Source organism: Phyllostomus discolor, chromosome X (genome assembly GCF_004126475.2).
Source record: "Phyllostomus discolor isolate MPI-MPIP mPhyDis1 chromosome X, mPhyDis1.pri.v3, whole genome shotgun sequence".
NCBI lineage: Eukaryota > Metazoa > Chordata > Mammalia > Chiroptera > Phyllostomidae > Phyllostomus > Phyllostomus discolor.
In genome coordinates, this window is record NC_050198.1 from 41,985,524 (window position 1) to 42,007,994 (window position 22,471).

At 40.1% G+C, this 22,471-nt stretch overlaps 1 pseudogene; it reads left to right on the forward strand.

Moving 5' to 3' along the window:
• The window catches only part of LOC114505741, a 62,635-nt pseudogene that overhangs the window by 33,085 nt on the left and 7,079 nt on the right, over window positions 1–22,471 (forward strand).

The window sequence follows — 22,471 nt, forward strand, 5'->3', positions numbered from 1 at the left end:
ATATTATTTTCTGCAGTTAAAAGTACCTATTTGGTCTACCAGTACTGTTGATTTGTTGACATGTGAACTTTTTTCTTCCTAATGAGTGATTTTTTTCCTTCTATGAAAATTTGTATCGTGACACTAACACCATTTTAGCTTTAGAACATTGTGTGGGGCACTTTTAAATCCTTGATTTTTAATATAGTTCTATATCATATAGTTTCAATCATTAAACTTTGATTCCCTCAATTTGACTAAAAAGAGTCTGATTTGCAAAGCAAACAGACCAGTTAAATAAAGTGGATTCAATTCACTGGCAGAGTGCTTGCTTCTCTCCTATGCATAGTTTCTGCTCCTGGGGCCCTGACAGCTCCCAACAGCTGGTTTCCTGGGACCTAGGAAAGAAGGAAATGGGTGTTGGCAGTAAAAGGTATTGTTGGGCAGGTTGATAGGGCAATCCTGAGATCAGAGCATTGTGTTACTTGATGAGAACATCCCAGACAGTGACAGACAGCCTCTAACCAGCCTCTGGTACAACTTGTACACTTCTCTGCTTTTCACGGTGGCCTTGGCTTAAAGTTTCTCTGGCTGTGCTGAAGGCCAGATCCAACAGGCACTATATATGCCAAAGGCTGAAATGGCCTTGCAACTGGCAAGAGTGCTCTAAAGCACAGGCATTGGTGGCCACCAGCTCCCCCCAAAAGACAATAATCTATCATTCCCTCCAAAACCTGCTGTTCCAGCTAATCACCCAGAGGGGGACTGAGGGGTAAGTACTGATAAACTTTTAGGTGGGGGGCAGCTGTTGTGATCAGAGCTGACTCCTAGGAGCCTCACAATTACTCTGAGAAGCAAATGGGGCTGGGGTTCCTATCCCCAGGTGGGTGCTTTGGTTAGGAAGGAAGGGGAATGGGGTACTGGTGCTACCCAGATAGTACCTGGCTGCCTTGGAGTTTCTTCTATGATAAAAATAGCCACCTTTATTAGGGAGGACCTAGGGTTAGATCCTGGCCTGGCTGTTGGGTCTTCCTTTAACTTGGTAGTCTCTAAATTTGATTCTCTGCCATCATGAGAGACAGTGTAATAGCCAAGCAGTTAAAGCATGGACTCTGGAACATAATGGTCTCAGTTTGAATCCTAGTTCTAACATTGATTCAGTGTGTCCTTGGGAAAGTTACTCAACTTCTCTGTGCATGTGTTTCCTGATATATAAAAGAGAGATGAAAATAATATCTGCTCCATAGGGCTGTGATGAAAATCAAAGGTATAATACCTGTAATGTGCTTAGAACAGTTGCTGACACATGTTAAGCCCCACCAAATGTTACCTAGTAGTACTGTCTTTGCCTAGGCCCTCAATCCAGGTCCTGGCAGAGTGGCACTTGACTGTGAAAACAACTGCTTGGTGGAATGCAACATCGTCATGGTGCACAAAACAATGTTGACAGTTTTTCTCTCCAGTCTCTCCACACTAGAATGTGAGCTCCATGCTGAATACCAGTCCCTGGAAAAGAGCCTGGCACCTGGCAGGTCTATCTGCAAAGAGTGAATGAGCAGGTACAGGAGCGCCCCCCCCCCACCAGCCTTACAGCATATGGTTTTGGAAAGGTCCCTATATTTAAAAAATTACTAACACAGGTGCAAACACAATTGGGCAACAGAGACAAAAAGAGACCCAAGCAGTCTTCAACCCTTGTACTGACACAGGATGAAGAGCTAGAGACCTGGCTGAGGAGCCAGAGGGCTGAGCTTTGAGAGGTTCTGCTTCTCCCTTACTGTTGGGTCTTGGAGAGCCCCTGTCCTTTTCTGGGGTTCAGTGTCCTTTCTGGATAACAAACAATGTAACAGGGGACCCTGTTCTGCACCCTCCAGGAAGTTCCTTTCCCATCATCATCATCATCATCATCATCATCATCATCATCTCTCTCCCTCTCTCTCTCTCTCTCTCTCTCTCTCTCTCACACACACACACACACACACACACACACACAGCATTAGCAAAACAAGAGGGGAAGGGACACACCCAGTTCCTAGGCTTGGGCTCACTACTATCAATTTCAAGGTCAGGCTCAATTTCTAACAGCAATATCCACACACTATTTCTATGTCAATTATAGGAGCCAATTTCTCTGGCTTACTTTTAGAAAGTTCATTTTCTGTCACTCCTATTTCCAACTGTGCAACATTTGAGGTCTGCCCAGAAGGGATCCAGTCATGTAATATGAAAAACAAATATTTACTAAAGATACAAGATAAAGATACATTGTACATACTACAGTGACACTCCAGTCCCCTTCAAAATAGGCACCTTGGGACATCACACAGTTCTCCAATCACCATCAGCTGCCCCATCATATTTTCCTGAAACTCATCGATGTTCTGAAATCTCTTCCCTTTCAAAGGTGATTTTAGTTTTGGGAAAAGCCAGGAGTCACAGGGTGCCAAATCTGGGCTGTAGGTGGGGGCTGAGTCCCTTGGGTGATTTGATGTTTTGCCAAAAAACTCTGCATAAGATGTGATTCATGAGCAGGCACATTGTCATGATGAAGTTGCCAATCACCAATTGCCCATAGTTGCAGCCTTCTGAAACATCTGAATAGCTTCTGCAGAGGAATGTTCAGGCTTCACACAAAATTTGATGCAGATTTGTTGCTCTGTTCACTCAGTCATTTTGAATGCAACAGCCACCCAGTATATTTGCTCACTCAATGGTGTCTACTGCCCCCACTGACAGTGGGGTCGTCATTGTTCACACATGTGCATTCCAGTCCATCCTCCTTGGCTGCCAGGTTACATCGATATCACACAAACTATTCTCAATATATTAACAATATGGCTGGACTTTTTCTAGACAGATATTCCTAGACTTTTTCTAGGCAGAGAAAAGGATAAGCCCAGACTAGTCAATTGGTGTACATCATTTTAGGTTGTTCACTTTTACTACTTTTGTTTCCAGAAATAAGATCCCATCTTGGCATCCATGGTCCTCATCCCTAACTCCTTGTTATCTTTGGTTCCTCACAACATTAATAGCTATCTGAGATGGTATGGCTGGCTTACCTATTTGCTGCCAAACAGCCAGCCAAAGGCATTATACAATAGAATGGGTTTCTAACAAGAGGCAAAGTCAGAGACATGAACTGGTATATGGACCACAATAATGCTGATGACCCAGCAAAGGAGCAGCAAACTGATTGTACCATTTCATAAAAACCAATACAATCCAAAAGAAACTGCACTGGGTGGGTGTCAGCCTGATAGCTCAGCAGACCACCTGACATCTCAGTAAAGTTCCTCAAGGCCAGCGGGAATTTTGCAGCACATCTGCCCTTTGGAGCACCTCACAGCATCCCTACAAAAGAAGTTGTCCAGTGAAAACCAGGAAAAATAAAGCTCCCTTCTCTGTCACATTCCACTTCTCCATAGTTGTAAGTTCTCATTTGCCATCCCATTGTATTTCCTTTCCCCATCATGTGCCAGCATACTTAAAAGGTGGAGAACAGCATACACAAGTGGTTTATACATAGTGACTAGCTAGCAGAGAAGCATTTGAAAACAGGTGATGCAACCAAATGCCAGTGGGTGAGTAAACCACCACCCAGGACCAAATCCCCCTCATGGGCAATGCAAATCTAGCTACTGAATGCTTTCGTTTGCAGACATAAACATCCACTTAGGAGTTCTCTCTGAAAACACTGTTGAAGCCAACATTTGGACTCAAGTAATATTAACAGGGCTGCATATTCACTAAACTCATTTTTCTGCCTTGTGCCTTTGCAACACTCTCCTGAATGTACTGAAATCTTATAAATAAAACTTGATATAGAATAAAGTAAGTTACCAGTACATAAAATATTGGATTTCAAATAAAAAATATTATACTGAGATAAAAAGAATAGAGATTCTTTCCCTTATTTAAAACAGATCCTTTTGCAAAATTGCTGAAATGGAATTATCAAGAACCATAATCAAGAAAAACTTGTTCTGTTTATGATGCAAAACTATATAGATGGAAGAACCAATAGACTGAAAATGAAATTAACTTGGACCACAAGGAACATTTTGTTTTCTCCCCTGAGCCCCATTTGGTATTTCACATTTTCCCCAGATACAGTATAGGTTGCCCCACCATCATGGTGGTAAGAGAAGCCCCCCAAAACCCCTCTCCCAGTACTGTGCTAGTAAATGTTTAACAAGCAACCCTCCAGGGTGGAAAAGAAAAACTGAGTCAAAGCTCTGTTGCAGCACTTAATGGTTTCTGCTGTAAATACTCTCATTGTGGCTGATTTCAAACTGCCAACATGATGTCAAACAGCTCACAAAATTCCTGAAAACATAATAATTGACAGGTAGATACTATTATTATTCCCATTTGACAGAGGAGAAAACTGATGATCAGAGAGTTTCGGTGTGACTCAAAGTCACACAGATCATAAGTGGAGGAGCTAGGACTGGAACCAAAGTTTCTTGTCTGTGCTTTGTCAGTGAGAAGAAAGTACAGTATAAGAAAAAGTTGTAAGATCAACAGCTCGACTAAACTGAGAGGTTTAGAGGGGGAAATCCCAACCAATTACAAAAGTTTCAGTCTTGCCTTAGCAGGGAGATCTTAACTTAGGGTTCATGGATAGAATTCAGAGAATCTATAACTCAAATGGAGAAGAAAATCGTATTTTTGTTTTCACTAACCTCTAAATGAAATTTACCATTTCCTTCAATTATGAACATTGGTGACAAACCACAGTAATATTTACAGAACATGTGGCTTTGTCACAAAAAGAAATCACAGATATTTCACATTACAGTCATAGCCAGGGTCTCCAAATATCACCACCTTGAAATTGCAGTAATTATGAGACCTACTGCTAGATCTTATTTAATGTTAAAAAGTACTTAAATAAAAATGACAAATTTGTTTTGTTAATATAACTATTTTGATATAATTGGTATCTTTTTGATCCCATTATTTTATTTTGTACATTTAAAAACTGTTTTGTTTTTTTTTTAGAAAGGTCCCTAAGTTTCACCAGAAAGCCAAGGGGACCATAACACAGAAAGGGTTAAGAATCCTGGCCTTCAAGAGTCATTTCCTAAGAACCCAGTTGTGATCCTCTTTTTCTCTTCCAGAAGGTTTGAACATTAGCTGGGCCTCACAGAGGTCAGAAAGCACCCATCACAAGTATTATAAGTATTGTCCCCTGCCAATGTCCAGGTATAATGAGTCTTCTGATGACTAGTTAACGAGGTTCTCCTGAGAGCTCCACGTCTGGCTTCCAGACATAGCCATGTTTGTTTATTTAGGATGGCCAGGGCCTGTTTGGACAGAGGCCATGCCCATGGTCCATAATCATCACCAGGCACTCCTACATTTTTCCCCAGTTATACAGGGATCATGAGTCAGATACTCCTGGGAAATGGCTGAGAAGCAGCTTTCAGAGATGAAAATGAAAATGAAGCAGAGAAAACAAAGGGAGGGGAAGGGAGAAGCTGAATCAGACCCCTGATTCCTGTCCTAGGCTATCCTAGAAGCCCTGATCTATGGAAAAGGGGTTCTGTCCTTTCTTCCCAGCCTGAATCACTCCAGGGTGGCTCTGCTCCTTTCCCTGTGTCTCCCTTTGTGAGGCCCAAAACGTAGCCAATGCCTATCACAGAGATATTCTAGAACAAGTGAATTACTATCTTAATGGAAAAATACTAACAGAATGGGTCTTCCAGGGAACATGGGACTCATCTCTTGGCTTAAGCATCAAGGGATTCCATAAGAACACAGAGGACCCCAGGGGCATGAGGGCAGTAAAGTTGCAGAGTTTGGGATTTGGTGTAGTTTAGGATGGGTGGCACTAGTTTTGGGTCATTTATATCTTGGCTCTAAGAGATTATGGAGGTCCAAGGGCAGCACGCCTTCCCTTGCTAACTTGCATGCTTGGATTGCACATTGTTGGGAAAGGAGGTCCTTGCACAAATTGTTTTTCTTTTTAACAGTGTTGTCACTCACTAGTTATGGGACAGGTAACACAGACTTTTTACCCTTTCTGTGCCTAAGTGTCCTTGTTTGTAAAATGGAGGCAATAAAAATAGAATCTATCCTTCAGGTGCTGCGAGGATTAAAAAGAGCCACCAAGTGTAAAGTCCTGAGGACTATGTCTGATCCACAGGGAGCACCTGGTAAGGATTAGCTATTGTCACTGATCTTCTTAGCATGAAGAAAAAGACATCTAGCACCTATGCTTGACAAAGGAACAGACCTTTCTCTTCCTCCTATTCCCATCACTTTAAATCCAAGAATGGTCCAAGTAGACTATATTTTATTAGGGCTGGAAAAACTCCATTAAATGCAGTTAGCATAACTATCTGAGATACAAAGAACAAAGATTTGATATAAAATCTCTGCAACTCAAGGACTACGATGAGGCCCCAGAGCTGGGCTCAAGAGGTCATCCCTGGACCACCTATTCTTAGCCACATCTTGTACATGGGAACACTAAGGTCTGAGGAAGGGAGTAGCCAGATAGCTCTGGAATAGCCATCCTTAAGAACAGAAGCCTCCTATCGCCAGGTATGGCAGTGTCCTGAGAGTCACAAAAACACAAAGTCCTCAGTCTAGCAGGAGACTTCTCTGAGAAGGCATGGTATCATCCAAGTCCCCTCCACATCTTGCCTCTCCACAATCAGCTTTTAAAGAGATAATAGAAAAGAGAAGAAGGGCTGTACAATACAGCAAGCACTCAAAAGGTGGAAAGCAGGTTAACACCACAACTTCCCTCTTTTTCTGTCTTATTCTGAGGTATATGCCAAGTGTATACTGCCCCAGTTCAATGGGTGCCCAGATCCAGGGCAATGACATGGTCACGCAGACCTGTTCCAAAGCCTAGAAGTGAGTGCCCAGAAAGTTTGCTTATTTATTCTCCAGAGAGTTTCAATTCCCCTAGCAGGCAGCCAGGGAAGGCTCTGAACATTTGGCTGTCCCCTCCTTCCCTCAGCCACCCACAGTTCTCAGTCTTTGCTTCAAAGGAACCAGCTTGACTCCTGCTGACCTTATTTTCAAATCCCTGTCCCCTACATCTAGTTTTCCCCTTCACCACTTGCCGCTCCTCCCAATCTTGCTTCATAATATTGAACAAAGGTTATTTCTGGATCCAGTCCAATGTCTAATTTGCTGCAGAACATGTGTGAAAAACCATGAAGCTCTGCCAACCTCATAGAAAGCCAAGGATTTTAAAAAATCACATCATTATGGAATGTAATACTGTACAACTACTTTGAAAAGACAGTTTAGGAATTTCTTGAAAAGCTAAATATACACCTTATGACCCAAGTATTCTATTGCTGGACATTTACCTAAAAGAAAGAGTATGTCCACATAAACACTTGTCACTGTATGTTGATGGCAGCTGTATTTATATTCACCAAAAACTGGGAAAAAAAAACAAGACATCCATCAACAGGTGGATAGACAAATACATAGTGGCATAACCCATAGAATAGAATAATTCTCAGCAATAAAGAGGAATAAACAATTGGTACACATAATATGGCTGAATCTTAATCATTATGCTAAATGAAGGAAGCCAGACTAAAAAAAGACAGTTTCTATTTTATGATTCCATTTACACAAAACTCTAGGAAATGTGATGTACTCAGAATTGAGATAAGACAGATCACTGGTTACCTGGGGATGCTGGAGAGAGGCAAGAGGGAAGGATAAGGATTACCAAAGGACAATAGGGACATCACTTTGGAGAGTGATGGGTATATGCATTATCTTGACTGTGGTGATGGTGTAGATATGTATCCAAACTGATGAAATTAGCCCTGACTAGTGTGGCTCAGTTGGTTTGGCGTTGTCTCACAAAGCAAAAGTTTCAATTCCTGCTCAGGGCACATGCCTAGGTTGTGGATTTGGTCCCTAGTTGGAGCATGTATAAGAGGCAACCAATCATTGTTTCTCTCCCTGTCTTTGCCCCTCCCTTCCCCTATCTCTAAAAATAAATAAATAAAGTTTTAAAAAATTTTAAAAACTGATCAAATTGTACTTGAAATACGAGTTCTGTCCAGAAGGTATCCAGCCACTCAATATGAAAAATAGAGACATTATTGAAGAAGATACAAGATAAAGAAACATTGTACATAGGACAACGACACCTCAGTGCCCATCAAAGTAGGCACCTTGGAACCTCACACAGTTCTCCCAGTCACCATCAGCTGCCCCATTGTATGTTTCTGAATCTCATCGATGGTCTGAAATCTCTTCCCTTTCAAAGGTTATTTTAGTTTTGGGAAAAGCCATTAGTCACAGGACACCAAATCTAGGTTATAGGGGGGCTGAGTCACCTGGGTGATTTGATGTTTTGCCAAAACACTTTGCACAAGATGGGATGCATGAGCAGGCGCATTGTCATGATGAAGCTGACAATTACCAGTTGCCCATAGCTGCGGCCTTTTGAATCATCCAAATAGTTTCCACAGAGTAATGTTTAAGCTTAATGCAAAATTTGATGTAGATTTGTGTTCTACTAACTCAGTCATTTTGAATGCAGTAGCCACACAGTACACATGTTCACTCAATGGTGTCTACTGCCCCCACTGACTAGGTACAGTGAAGTTGTCATTGTTCATATATGTGGATTCTAGTCCACTCTCCTTGGCTGCCAGGTTACATTGATATCTCGCAAACCATTCTCATTGTATTAAAAATGGCTGGACTTTTTCTGGACAGACCTTGTATGTGCAGTTCATTCTATGTGAATTAAACATCAACAAAGAGCAAATAAATCAATGTTCCCTCACCATAGCACTTTGTTTCCAGTTTTTGGTGATATCTCTAAGCCCCAGAGTATGGGAATATCAGCAGTTTTAGACATTTCACAGAATGCATCAATATACTATGCTCATCATTCTGATGGGCCTGTGCTTTCTCAGCTTTCTGAATTAGAGTCCCCAGTATATTTTCATTGGAATTTTCTGGAGGGCTCATAGGAAGCCACAACCTAGAGAGGAGCTTCTTGTAAAGGAAATTGCTCTTTAAAATCATAACCATTTGGACTGATCCTTTCACAGGAATTGAGGGAATGCAGTGAACCTTGCCTCCTTTCAATTTCATTTTACCCAGAATCAGATGGAAGCATGTATTGTTCTACCATGTGGGCACCATGAAGCGATTCTCAGCAGGGGCAGGCTACCCTGCCTTCATTCCACATAGACAAATGGGAGTGCATGGCCTGCTGCTTAGCTGAAGATGGTGAGACTGCCCTGCCCACCTCAGGACCAATGTTCAGAAACCAACTAATAAAACATAGTTTGAGGCCTCCAATGACTTTTTTTATTAAGGGAAAAGTCTCATAACATAAAGTTATCAATTTTTTGGATACAGTTCTGTGGCATTTAGTACATCCACAATGCTATGCAGCCATAGTCTCCATCTAGTTCCATCACCTCAAAAGGAAATTAACTTTGGATTCATTAGCAGTCACTCCCCATCTCCCATTCCCCATCCCAGACCTTGGCAACCATGAATATGCATTCTATCTCTCTGACTTTATCTATTTGGGGCATTTCATGTAAATTTAATTGTATGATGTGTGATCATTTGTGTCTGGTTTCTTTTCCTTAGTATATCTTGGAAGTTCATCCATGTTGTAGTATATGCCGGGAGTTTGTGCCTGTTCGTGTCTGAATAATATTCCAGTGCATGAATAGCAATGACTTTTAATATTTTTGCCTTTTCTCTACTTTTTAATCAAAATTTTCTGCTAGAACACATACTAAGGTGAAGCCTGTATAATTGTTACAAATAAGGGATGAGATGAGGGGTGCTGAGGTACAGCAGGAAGAACACTTCCTGGGAGGTCTGCGCTCTACCTTTCCAGGGATCTTCCAGTCTATGACCAGGAGGTAACCACTTAAGCCACGGGGCAGAATGAATTTAGAGATCCCTTAGGTGACAATCTTGTTTCTCTGTGAATAGCATGTGACAACTTCTGACCAACACCCAGTAATTTTTTCTAATATGCTCCCCTTTAAAAATAAATGGGGTAAGCTGGGGACAAAATATAAAATGATATCTTCCCAAGCCACCAGAGCAGCCACTGCCAGATTTTTACACCATGAATGTCCTCTTATCACCCTCTCAATAGTCCCCGACAGCCTGTTCAATTGTTCTTTCATACCATTTGTGTTAGTTTTCTGTGGCTGCCATAACAAATTACCACAAACTGGCTGACTTAAATCAAAAGAAATTTATTATCTCACAGTTTTGGGAAGTCTGAAATCCAGGTGCTGGCAGGGTTGGTTACTTCTGGAGGCTCTGAGAAAGATTCTGTTCCATGCCAATCTCTTAGGTTCTGTTGCTATTGGCATCCCTTGATATTCCTTGGTTTGTAGATAATCACTCCATCTCTCTCTCTCTGTCTTCATGTAGACTTCTCTTCTTTGTATGTCCCTATGCCATCTTTCCCTCTTTTTATGGCACTGGTCATATTGGATTAGGGCCCACCTTAATAATCTGAACTTGATATCATGTGCAAAGATGCTATTTCCTAGTACAGCCACATTCATAAATTGTAGGGTTAGGACTTTGACATATTATTTGGAGTGGGGGTACAATTCAACCAAAATTACCATTCAAGTCTCTAAGCTAAACACCTCACACAATTGTTAATGACAGTATTTCTATCACAGATTCTAGTCCACATCTTTGTATGGGTAAAACATCAGTTAAGCCTGTCTTTGGAGTAATAGCCATATGTTGATTCTGCCTCTGAACCATCTGTCAGGTCTACGTTCTTCCACTGCCCTGGTTTATTCTCATCATCTTTCCCCTGGAATCCTGCCACAACCTTCTCCTAGGGGACCACCTCTGTCTCTAGTCTCTGCTTTCCAATTTATCTCTATGGTGCAGTCAGAGCAACCTTTCCAAATCACTGATCTTACCATCTTCCCTGCTTGAAACAATTGGTGGTACCCTACTCCCTACAGGGAAAGTTCCAGAGAATGGCCTTTGGAGCCCCTCACATTTGTCAACCCCTCTCTGTCCTGTCTTTAGCCCTCTAGACCTCCTACTGCTCTCCAACTCAACATCGCAGGGCCTGAGCAAAAGTCTATGGTGATGGTTTGTGCCCTGCATGACTATTTCCTCACTGCAAGTGACCTCTAAGCTGTAGGGCCTCTCTTTTTTCTGAACCTGAATACCACTTGGTTTGGAACCATCCACACCTTGAGAATTGACCCTGGGTTGGGCATTAGACTTGGTATTCAGTGGCAAAGGTTGACCTATGATGCATGTCAGATGGCACTGGACACCAACACAGAAGAGCTTTGAAGGTCATGAAGCCTAACCTGATAGCAAGCTCCTATAGGGCAAAAAATACACCTCACCAGAATTTCATATGCAGTGCTTAGCAGAGTACCTGACACAGAGCAGGTACTCAGAAAATGTTTGTGGAATGAACTCTGACTTAGGAGACTGGAGAAAGCTTTACAGAAGAAGTGACATCTAAGTGAGACCCTAAGGAGGTAAAGAAGGCTGAGTGGAGGATACATAAATGGATCAAAGACAGTCATTGTCCTAAAGGAATTAAGCTTCTAAAAATAATTATACCACAAGGCTGCAAGCAACCAATACCTCAAGAAAACAGAAATGCCCTGTGGGGGTTCATGGAGGAGGCAGTATTCTAGATTTTGATTTGTATTCATGTTCATTGATGTTATATTTATTCATCAGCATGGTGTAATGATCACTGAGAGGCTTCCTACTAAGATGCTGATGCTTCCAACTCTCTTTACCTCCACTGATAGAGCAGGAAAGAACTATCCACAACTAGTGTTGCTACAGGTCTTTGGAAAGCTAGTATATTCTTTCTCCTTCATCCTCCTTCTTCTTCTTCTCTTCCTTTTTTTCCTTCTTCTTTTCCTCTACACTCAAGAGTAGCTGGGACAGGAAGGAGAGAAAGACTAGGGTCAAGTCAAAAAATGCCCTAGATGTTAGGCAAAGAAATTTGACCTTCAGTCTGTGTGTACTGAAACCTGGTAGAGCCATGGCCAGAACTGTGCTGTAGGAGAAACCCATCAAAAACCCATGAGTTCTTGGTCTGAACTCATGACCAAGAAAGGGTCATGAGTTCAGGCTTCAAGGTGGATGATGAAGAAGCACAGAATGATGATTTCAGAAAGGAGGTGATAACAGACACACACACACACACACACACACACGCATATATAAATTTCATATATATATACGAATGATTTCATCTAACATGGGGATTTTTATGTGACAGTTTCTAACAACCAACTAGCTGTCGATCAGGTGTGAAAGGATGAGTTGGAAATATCTCCAAAGTTTCTGCTGAGTATTGGTATTATTGGAGCGAGGGTTGGGATAAGCAGAAGAGAAACTGATCTTTTCATACACTGAATTAAAGGTGTGAGAAGGCTAGCCAAGTAAGCAGGTAGGATACTGTTACAAATCTGTGTTTGGAGCTCAAGTGACAGTCTGGAGATACAGATTTGAGAATCACTTATTTACTTTATGTACCCAAACAACCAGGGAGACCACACACACAATAGATAAAAAACTCCTCCTTACAAAAATAACAAAGAAAGTTACATCCTTAGGAAGAAGCAGAACAAGCATGTATAAAACTTCTATGAAAACCCTGGCCAGTGTGGTTCAGTTGGTTAAGCACTGCCTGGTAAACTGAAAGGTTATGGGATCAATTCCAGTCAGGGCACATGCCTAGTTTGCAGGTTCAGTCCATGGTTGGGGTGTGTACGAGAGTCAACTGATTGATGTTTCTCTTTTACATCAGTGTTTCTCTCCTTCTCTCTCCCTCTTGCCCTCTCTCTTTAAAATCAATAAGCACCTCTTTGCATAAGGATTAAAAAAATTCTATGAAGCAAATGCTAAAATAAAACTCTCTAAAGATGTGAAAGTATACCTGAACAAATGAAAGACACTCTTTGCTCTTGACTCAACAACATAAAAATGTCAGTTCTCTCTGGTTTAGTTTATAAATATCAAATGCAATCCTGACTAAAAATTCCAACAAGCTTTTTAATGCTGCTAGACAAGTTGATATTAAATTTTATATGGAAATTTAAGCATACAAGAATAGCAAGGAAAACATAGGATACTTCTGGTTCTGAACAAGATGGATAATAGTCCCATTCCTCCCAGATCTTCCCTCTTATAATGAAGACACCTGCACATTGCCCAACAATGTGAATATACTTAACAATACTGAATGCACACTTACAAGTGGTTAAGATGATAAATTCCACATTATGTGTATTTTACCACAATTAGAAATTTTTCAGCCCTGGCTGGTGTGGCTCAGTGGATTGAGTGCCGGCCTATGAACCAAAGGGTCACTGATTCAATTCCCATCCCAGTCAGGGCACATGCCTGGGTTGCCAGCCAGTTCCCCCAGTAGGGGCGCATTAGAGGCAACCACACATTGATGTTCCTCTCCCTCTCTTTCTCCTTCCCTTCCCACTGTCCAAAAATAAACAAATAAAATCTTAAAAAAAGAGAAACATTTCAAAAGCAAGCTGCAGAAACAAACAAGGCCTGGGCATAATATAACATAATATAACTAGAGGAATAACACAGCAGTGAGTTTCCTGTGTTCTTTTTTTATTGACTCCTATATATTCTAGACAGGATGCTGCAGAAGCCTCCAAGCTGGATCTGCAAACAGGTATAGCAAAAACAAAAAAGCTTCAATGAAAGCATTTCCCCACTAGTAAAAGCACTGTGGAAAAAGTGGACAAAATGAAAGAAAACTTTCTTGAAAATCACTACCCTACTACAGCAAATACCAAAATAAAAGCCATTCCTCTTTCATATAGGTAAAGTGGAAAGGTGATATTCCATCTCATGACCCCCACCTCCAGTCTCAGGTAAACAGATGGCCATTCTCTGATTCCTCTGTCTGGAGGTATCAAAGGTCCATGCAGGCTCCCACTCCCCACAACCAGGGTAAGGTCAGCTCAACAGGCAATTACAGGCATTCTAAAAAAATTAACTAGAAAATCTCAGATAAAAAATAGAAACTATAAACAAAGCCAATGGAAATTATAGAATTGAAAAATAAAATAACAAAACTAAAATCATTCACTGAAGGGCTAATTAGAATGGAGATGAGAGATGATAGAATGAATAAACTTGAGGGCATATCAATAAAATTCAGGCAATCTGAACAACAGAGAGAAAATAAATTAAAAAAGAAAGAGGAAGAGGAGAAGTATAATGAGTAGGCCTTCAGGGACTTGTGGAACAACAACCAAAGAGCCAACATTTGTATCGTTGGAGACCTAGAAAAGGAGGATAGAGTGAGATTGAAAACTTAGTCAAAGAAATAATGACTGAAATTTTTCAAAATTTGGCAAAATCATAACGTTACAGACTCAAGAATCTAAGATAATACCAAACTGGAAAAATCCAAAGAAATTCATGCCAAGACACTTCGTAATTAAACTTCTAAAAACTAAAAGGCAGAAAACTCTTGAGAATAATCAGACAATAATGACACATTACTTACAGAGAACTATCACTTTAAATAACAGATTTATTTTCAGGAACCATGGAGTTGCTCCTGTAGAAGGAAGTGGCATAACAATTTTCAAGTGCTGAAATAAAAAACTGTCAACTCAAAATTATATTATCTGGCAAAAAATATCCTTCAAGAATTAAAAGAAAATCAAGACATTCTCAGATGAACAAAAGCTAAAACACGTTGTTGATAACAATCCCAGTATTAAAAAAAAAGGCTACAGGAAGTTCTCTAAGAAAATAACAGAAAAAAACCTTGAAGTTTCATAAAGAAAAGATTAAGACTAGGTAAGGTCCCCTCTGCCCTGGGCAGTTGGGGTAGGCACCCATCAACATCCCATCTCCCTATGTGGCCTGGGCATGCCCAGGGCAGCACAGTGGCCTCAGCCATGGAAGCGCCCAGGCAGCAGCCAGCAGTTGGGCAAGAAGGATCTGATCAGAAGGATATGATCAGCCTGCAGTGGACTAGGGGCCCAGCAGGGGCAGGCTAGGGCCAGATTGCAGAGCTGACAGGTTCTTCATGGTGAAAGATCTTGGGATGCTTCTCTGTCCTCTTTGTAGTTGGTAGTTTGGTTGGTGAAGAGATGGCTGACTGTCAAAACCTTTCTCCAGAACCTTGCCAGGGGAATCAAAGACTCCATCTGGGGAATATGTGCCAACTCAAAGCTTAATCTTTGAATTCAGCAAAAGAGAGAGGAGCAACATTGAAGAAGGGCAAGTAGTGTCCTGGTGCAGGGGAGAGGAGAGCATAGACAGGAAACAAGAGAGTGAGCCACATATTGTTAGTAGAATTCTCCAGTGCAGCACTTGGAATGGTGGAGTATTCTGGTTCAGTCTCCTCCAATTCTATCCACTGTTTATTCCTGTACTTTAGTCCGTAACTGTCTGAATTATTGGTGATCCGTCTGTACATGGAGATGTTTGGTCGTGGCTGGAATTCTTTCTCACCCTCAATTTTCCGTGCTCTTTGGGTGCTTCCCGTTTGTGCTTAGCGAAGTTGTGAATTACATTTGGTTTCAAGATATAGCTGATCTGGCATTTGAGGTATCAGGAAGGAAGCCTCACCCATTCCCTAGTATTAGCAAAACCATTGCTGACTTTGCTCTTCAACCTTCTGCTTCAGGTTCTTTTCTTCATCCAGAGGATGTTTGTGAGTCTCCCTCCCATCCACCTTGTTGGTCTATGGGTTATTCTCCTGCATATGTCCCTTACCTATTCACCATACTGCTTTGAATGTCATTGGTTCAATAAAGAAATTGAAATGCACCAGTGTTTCTCACACATAGACAGGAATTGGCCTTACTACTTTGGATTTGGTTTGCCTTTGCCTTTCCTCACAGCAATGCAGTCCTCATACATTATCAGTGGCTGCCTCTCCTCTGTTCCCTTTCCTTTATTCATTATCAGTGGCAGTGAAGCAAATACCCCTGGAAAAGCTTACCTTTACCAGTTGCACCTCTTCTCCTTGATGTTTATTCTTCTTTCCTTTCCTTTTATTTTTTATTTAATCTTTATTGTATTTTTTTCCTTGCCATTTAGTCACCTTATACCCCAAATCCCCCAGCGATGTCCATACTGTTGTCCATGTCCTGAGTCCTTTTTCATTTTTGCTCAATCCCTCCAACTCCTAACCACTCTCCTACTAGTTATCATTTGCTCTCCATCTATGAGTCTGTCCCCATTTTCATTGTTAGTTCAGTTTGTTCACCAGATTCTATGTATTAATGAAATCATATGGTATTTGTATTTCTCTGATTAGCTTATTTCACTTAGTATAATGTTCTCCACATCCACTCATACTGTTGCAAAGGGTAAAATTTGCTTCTTTTTTACAGCTGAATAGAATTCCATTGTGTAACTGTCTCATTGTTGTTTTATGCACTCTTCTACTGATGAACACTGGGGCTGCTTCCATATGTTGGCGATTGTAGATAATGCACCAATGAACACAGGAGTGCTTATGTTCTTTTGAATTAGTGTTTTGGGTTCCTTTGGGTATATTCCCCAAAGGGAGATGGCTAGGTCAAAAAGCATACTCACTTTTAATATTTTGAGGTATCTCCATACTGTTTTTCACAATGGCTGCACCAGCCTGCATTCCCAGCAACAATGCAAAAGTGTTCCCCTTTCTCCACATCCTCATCTGCACTTGTTGTGTGTTGATATATTGATGATACCCATTCTGTCAGGTGTGAGATGGTATCTCATTGTGATTTTAATTTGCATTTCTGATGATTTGTGACGTTAAGCATATGTTCATATGTCTACTGGCCATCTACACATCCTCTTCGGACAAGTGTCTGTTCAGGTCTTTTGCACATTTTTTAAAATTTGGTTGGTTGTTTGTTTTTTGATGTTATACATTTTGGATATTAACCCCTTATCAGATGTATCAGCGAATATGTTTTCCCATACTGTGGGTTGTGTTTTTATTTTGTTGAGATTTTCTTTGCTGTGCAAAAAGATTTTAGTTTAATGTAGTCTCATTTGTTTATATTTACTTTTGTTTCCCTTCTTTGGGGAGATATATCCAATAAAAATTGCTACAAGTAAATGTCCAACATTTTACTGCCTATGTTTTCTTCCAGGATGTTTATGGTTTCAGGTCTAACATTTAAGTCTTTGATTCATTTTGAATTTGTTCTTCTATGTGGTGTAGAAGGTGGTCTTTCATTTTTTGCATGTATCTATCCAATTTTCCCAAACCCTTTATTAAATAAACTATACTTAACCCATTGTATGTGCTTGCTTCTCTGTCAAATATTAATTGGCTCTAAAAGTGTGGGTTTATTTCTGGGCTCTCTATTCTATTCCATTGAGCTATGTTTCTGTTTTTATGCCAGAGCCATATTGTTTTGATTACTATGGCCTTATAGTATAGTTTCATATTAGGTAGTGTGAGTTGTAAAATTTTGTTGTTCTTTGTCCGGATCATTGTTGCTACGTGGGGCCTTTTGTGATTCCATGTAAATTGTTGCAATATTATTCTAGTTCTGCAAAATATGTCATTGGAATCTTGAGAGAAATTGCATTGAATCTATAGATTGCTTTGGGTAGTATGTACATTTTAACAATGTTAATTCTTTTATCCATGAACACTTATGTGCTTCCACTTATTTGTATCTTCTTCAATTCCTTTCTTCAGTGTCTTATGTTTCTCCAAGTACAGGGCTTTTACCTCCTTGGTTATGTTTATTCCTAGGTATTTTGCTCTTTTTGAAGCAATTATGAATGGGATTGTCTTCTTAATTCCCCTTTCTGTCAGTTCATTATTGGCACATAAAAATGCAACTGATTTCTGGATATTAATTTTGTATCTCGCTACATTGCTGAATTCATTTATCAGTTGTAGTACTTTCCTGGTGGAATCTTTGGGGTTCTCTAGGTACAGTATCATGCCATCTACAAGTAAAGACAGTTTTATTTCTTCCTTTCCAATTTGGAGGCCTTCTATATCTTCTTCTTGTCTGATTGTTCCAGCTACAATTTCTAATACTATGTTGAATAAGAGAGGTGAAAACAGACATCCTTGTCTTGTTCCTGATCTTAAGGAGAATGCTTTGTAGTTTTTTAGTATGATGCTCGTAGTAGGTTTGTCATATATGGCCTTTATCACATTTAGGTATGTTAACTCTATTCCCACTTTGCTGAGTTTATCATAAATGGGTGCTAGATTTAAGTGTTTTTTTCTATACCTATTGATATGATCATGTCATTTTATCCTTCATATTGTTTACATGGCAAATTACATTTATTGATTTGGGAATGTTTTATGAACCTTGCATTCCCACAATAAATCCCACTTGATCATGGTGTATGATCTTTTTGATGCATTGCTGTATTCAGTTTGCTGTTTTGTTGAGGACTTTAGCATCTATGTTCATCAGGGGCATTGGCCTATAATTTTCTTCCTTTGCAGTGTCTTATTTGCAGTAATTCCTTTCTTTGCAGGAATTAGGGTAATGCTGGCCTTGTAAAATGAGTTTGGGAGCCTTCCCTCCTCTTGAATTTTTTGAAATAGTTTGAGAAGAGTGGGTGTTAGTTCTCAGAATGCTTGGTAAAATTTACCTCTGAAGCGATACATTACAGGACTTTTCTTTGTTGGAGGTTTTTGATTGCTGCTTCAATTTCGTTAGGTGCAATCTATTCAGATTCCCTGATTATTCCCAATTTAGTTTTGGAAGATTGTGTTTTTAGGAATTTATTCATTTCATCTAGGTTGTCCAGTTTGTTGCCATATAGCTGTTCATAATATTTTCTTACAATAATTTGTATTTCTTTGGTGTCTGTTGTTACTTCTCTTTCTTTTCTGATTCTATATATTTGGGCCCTTTCTCTTTTTTTGTTCATGAGTCTGGTTAAAGGTTTGTCAATCTTGTTTATCTTTTTAAAGAATCTGCTCTTAGATTCTTTGACTTTTGTATCATTCTAAAGGACTCTACTTGGTTTATTTCTGCTCTGATCTTTATTATTTCCCTCTTCCACTCACTTTGAGCTTTGTTTGTTGTTCCTTTTCAAGTTCCTTTAAATATGAAATGAGATTGTTTATTTCAGCTTTTTCCTGCTTTTTTTAATAGGCCTGTAATGCTATGAATTTCCCTCTTATGATCCCTTTCCCAGTGTCCCACAGATTTTGGATTGTTATGTCCTTATTTTCATATCTTTCAAAGTATCTTTTGATTTCTTCCTTAATCTTGTTGGCCCATTCATTGTTTAATATTATGTTATGTAGCTTCCATGTCTTTGCATGTTTTTCAATGTTCTTTTGTGATTGATTTCTAGTTGCATAGCATTGTGGTCAGAGAAGATGCTTGATATGATTTCAGTCTTCTGAAATCTATTGAGACTTGTTTTCTGTCCTAACATGTAGTCTATCCTGGAAAACATTCCATGTGCACATAAAACATATGTATATTCTGCTGCTTTGGGATGAAATGCTCTGAAGATATCAATCAAATCAATTTGATCTAGAGAGGGAAGATGGTGGCGGGGTAGGAGGAAGCAGATTCCACTTCCCCCTACACACGGGAGAAAAACCTAGCCGATCTACGGAGGAAAAGAGCAAACCACCAACAGTATCACAACATACATGAAAATAGGAGATCAAAAATTTTAGCGGGCATTGAAAAACCAAACAGTAAGGAGAATACTTCAGGACAATAAGGGCCCAGGGATCAGTGCAGGGACCTGAGAGGTCGCAGCTCCAGGCCGGGTGCTCACTGGGTCTCACACGACTCTTGGGAGAGAGCTGGGTCAACTGCTCCCTCCCCGGGCAAACAAGTATTCAGCAGCACCGGGGGAAGCCTGGTTGCTTGAAGGCACAGAGAGAGGAGTGAGGACTGAGCGGCAAACACACAGGAACTGTGAGCACCTACACATAGCCCTGGGAAGACTGAGAGCTCGAGCCTGTACGAACAAGGGTGGCCTGGCCGTGCACCCGTGCCCACAACCCAGGGAAAGTGTGCTTCGCGGAAGGCACCAAGCCCACACCTGAGAAACTAGGGGAAGCAACCACTCCTCAGGAGCCCTGGAGCCAACGCCCATAAACCCAGGGAAAGCATGTGCTCTGTAGGAGCCCTGGAGCCCACAAAAGTGAACCCTTCTCATCAAGACCAGAAAAACCGGTTTAGCCATTTCAAAAGCAACAAGAGGGTTTTTTTGCTTTCTTTGATTTTTTTAAAGTATTTTTTTTATTTTTAAATTTTTATTATTCTTATATCTCTCAATTCCTTTTGCTTCTCTTTCCTTCTTTCTAGTTTTATTCCTTCTTCCTTGCTTTCCAATTTTATCTCTTCTTTCCTCTTTCCTTCTACTACTTTTATCTTCTTTTTCCTTTTTCTTTTTTATTTTCTAAGAGCCACAGGTGAGAGAAAACACAAAAAACAAAAAACAGGAACTGTGAAAAAACCAGAGTTGGAACCAAAGAAGGGGCATCCTAATAGCTGTAACAGCAAGACAAATTTGACTTTCCTATTACAGAGAATCTGCAAGTTATTGCATATTTGTATTATCCTTTCATTATTCTTACATCTTTTATTTTAATAGTATTTTTGTATTCCTCTTCTTTCTGTATACTCTTCCTTTGCTTGGCTGATTATATTGTTTGACAAGTTTCCCATTATCTCATTCATACTGTATTGCTAATTTACTGTCCTTCACTTCATTTGTGTTCCATTAGTACACTACTCAAGGTTCTATATGCCCTATTCTTGTTATCTAGATTACATACATTGTGTCATATGATTGTTGCTCTAATATCACTGTAAATAATAGCTATTCCATACAATTGTAAATGCTACACAATAACCCCCACCCCACATCTTAGCCCACTTCACAGTTTCCTGAACTCTATTACTGTAGTGGTTAGCTTTATTCTCTCACACACTACATCTATTTACTATCCTTTACTCTTACCTTACCCCAAAATCTGACCTCCCACAACCTCACTGCTCTCTAGATCAAACTCACAATCCTTTCTTCCCCAATAAGAGTCTTATCTTCTTTCCATTCTTTCTAAAAAGTGGCTAGTGGGGTGGAAGATCACAGTTAACACTATACATAGCCAAAGGACCTCCTGTCTCTTCTCTACTGGCTGCTACTGTAAATATCAGAGAATACTCTCTTGCTGTCTTAAACCATTTGCCTTACCCAGCCAACTGATCACGAAAAAGAGTAGGTGGAAGCTATGAACAACAGAATACCTAAAGGAGACTGCACCACTGAATCTCACAGGTATTCTACCACTGAAGTTCACACCATAAACCCAGGGAACCAGAACAGATCAATTTCAGAAGCAGAAACTAACAAGGAGTGTCTCACAACCAGTGGGAAGAAAAAGAAACAATCCCCAAATGAAGGGAAAGGAGGAAGCCTCAGAAAGAATGCTAAATGAAATAGAGGCAACTCAACTATCAGATATTGAGTTCAAAGCAATGCTTATCCGAAGCTCAATGAGCTCACAATGAGCTACCAGGAACTATAGGGAAATGATGATGAACTCACGGCAAACTACATCAACATGAAAAAAGAAATAGAAACTATCAACAAGGACCAAGAGGAAATGAAGAATACAATTTAACTGATGAAGACAGTAGAAAGAATCAAAAGCATGATCAATGAGGTAGAAGATCAGATCAGCGAGCTAGAGAACAAAGTAGAAAAAAATTTCCAGAAACAGAAAGAAAAGAAAAAGAGGCTGACAAAGAACAAAGAGGGATTAAGAGAAATGCAAGATAATGTGAAAGGTAATAATATCTGTATAAGGAGAAGAAGAGCAACAATAATGGATAGAAAACCTATTTGAAAAAAGTAATGATGGAAAACTTCCCTAATTTGATGAGAGAAAAAGTCACACAAATCCAGGAAACACAGAGAGTCCCAATCAAGAGGAACCCAAAGAGGCCCACTTCAGGACACATCATAATTAAAATGGCAAAAGACCAAACAAAGAGAGAATCTTAAAGGCAGCAAGGGAGAAACAGGAAGTAACATACAAGGGAGCCCCAATAAGGCTAGCAGCTTACTTCTCAATAGAAACGATCTAAGCAAGAAGAGAATGGCAAGAAATATTCCAAGTAATGAGGACCAGAGGTCTGTAACCAAGGCTACTTTACCCAGCAAGGCCCTCAATCAAGATAGAAGGCCAAATAAGGAGCTTCCTAGACAAATGAAGTCTAAAAGAATACACCTAGACAAAACCAGCTCTGCAAGAGATGCTGAAGGGACTGCTTTAAGGAAAGGAAGAAAAAGACAGAAAGAGGAAAACAGGTACATAAATGGCAATGAATAAGTACCTATGAATAATAACCTTAAGTGTAAATGGATTAAATGCTCCAATCAAAAGACATAAAATAGCTGGATGGATAAGAAAGCATGACCCACACATATGCTGCTTACAAAAGACCCACCTCAGGACAAAAGATCTACACAGGCTGAAAGTGAAGAG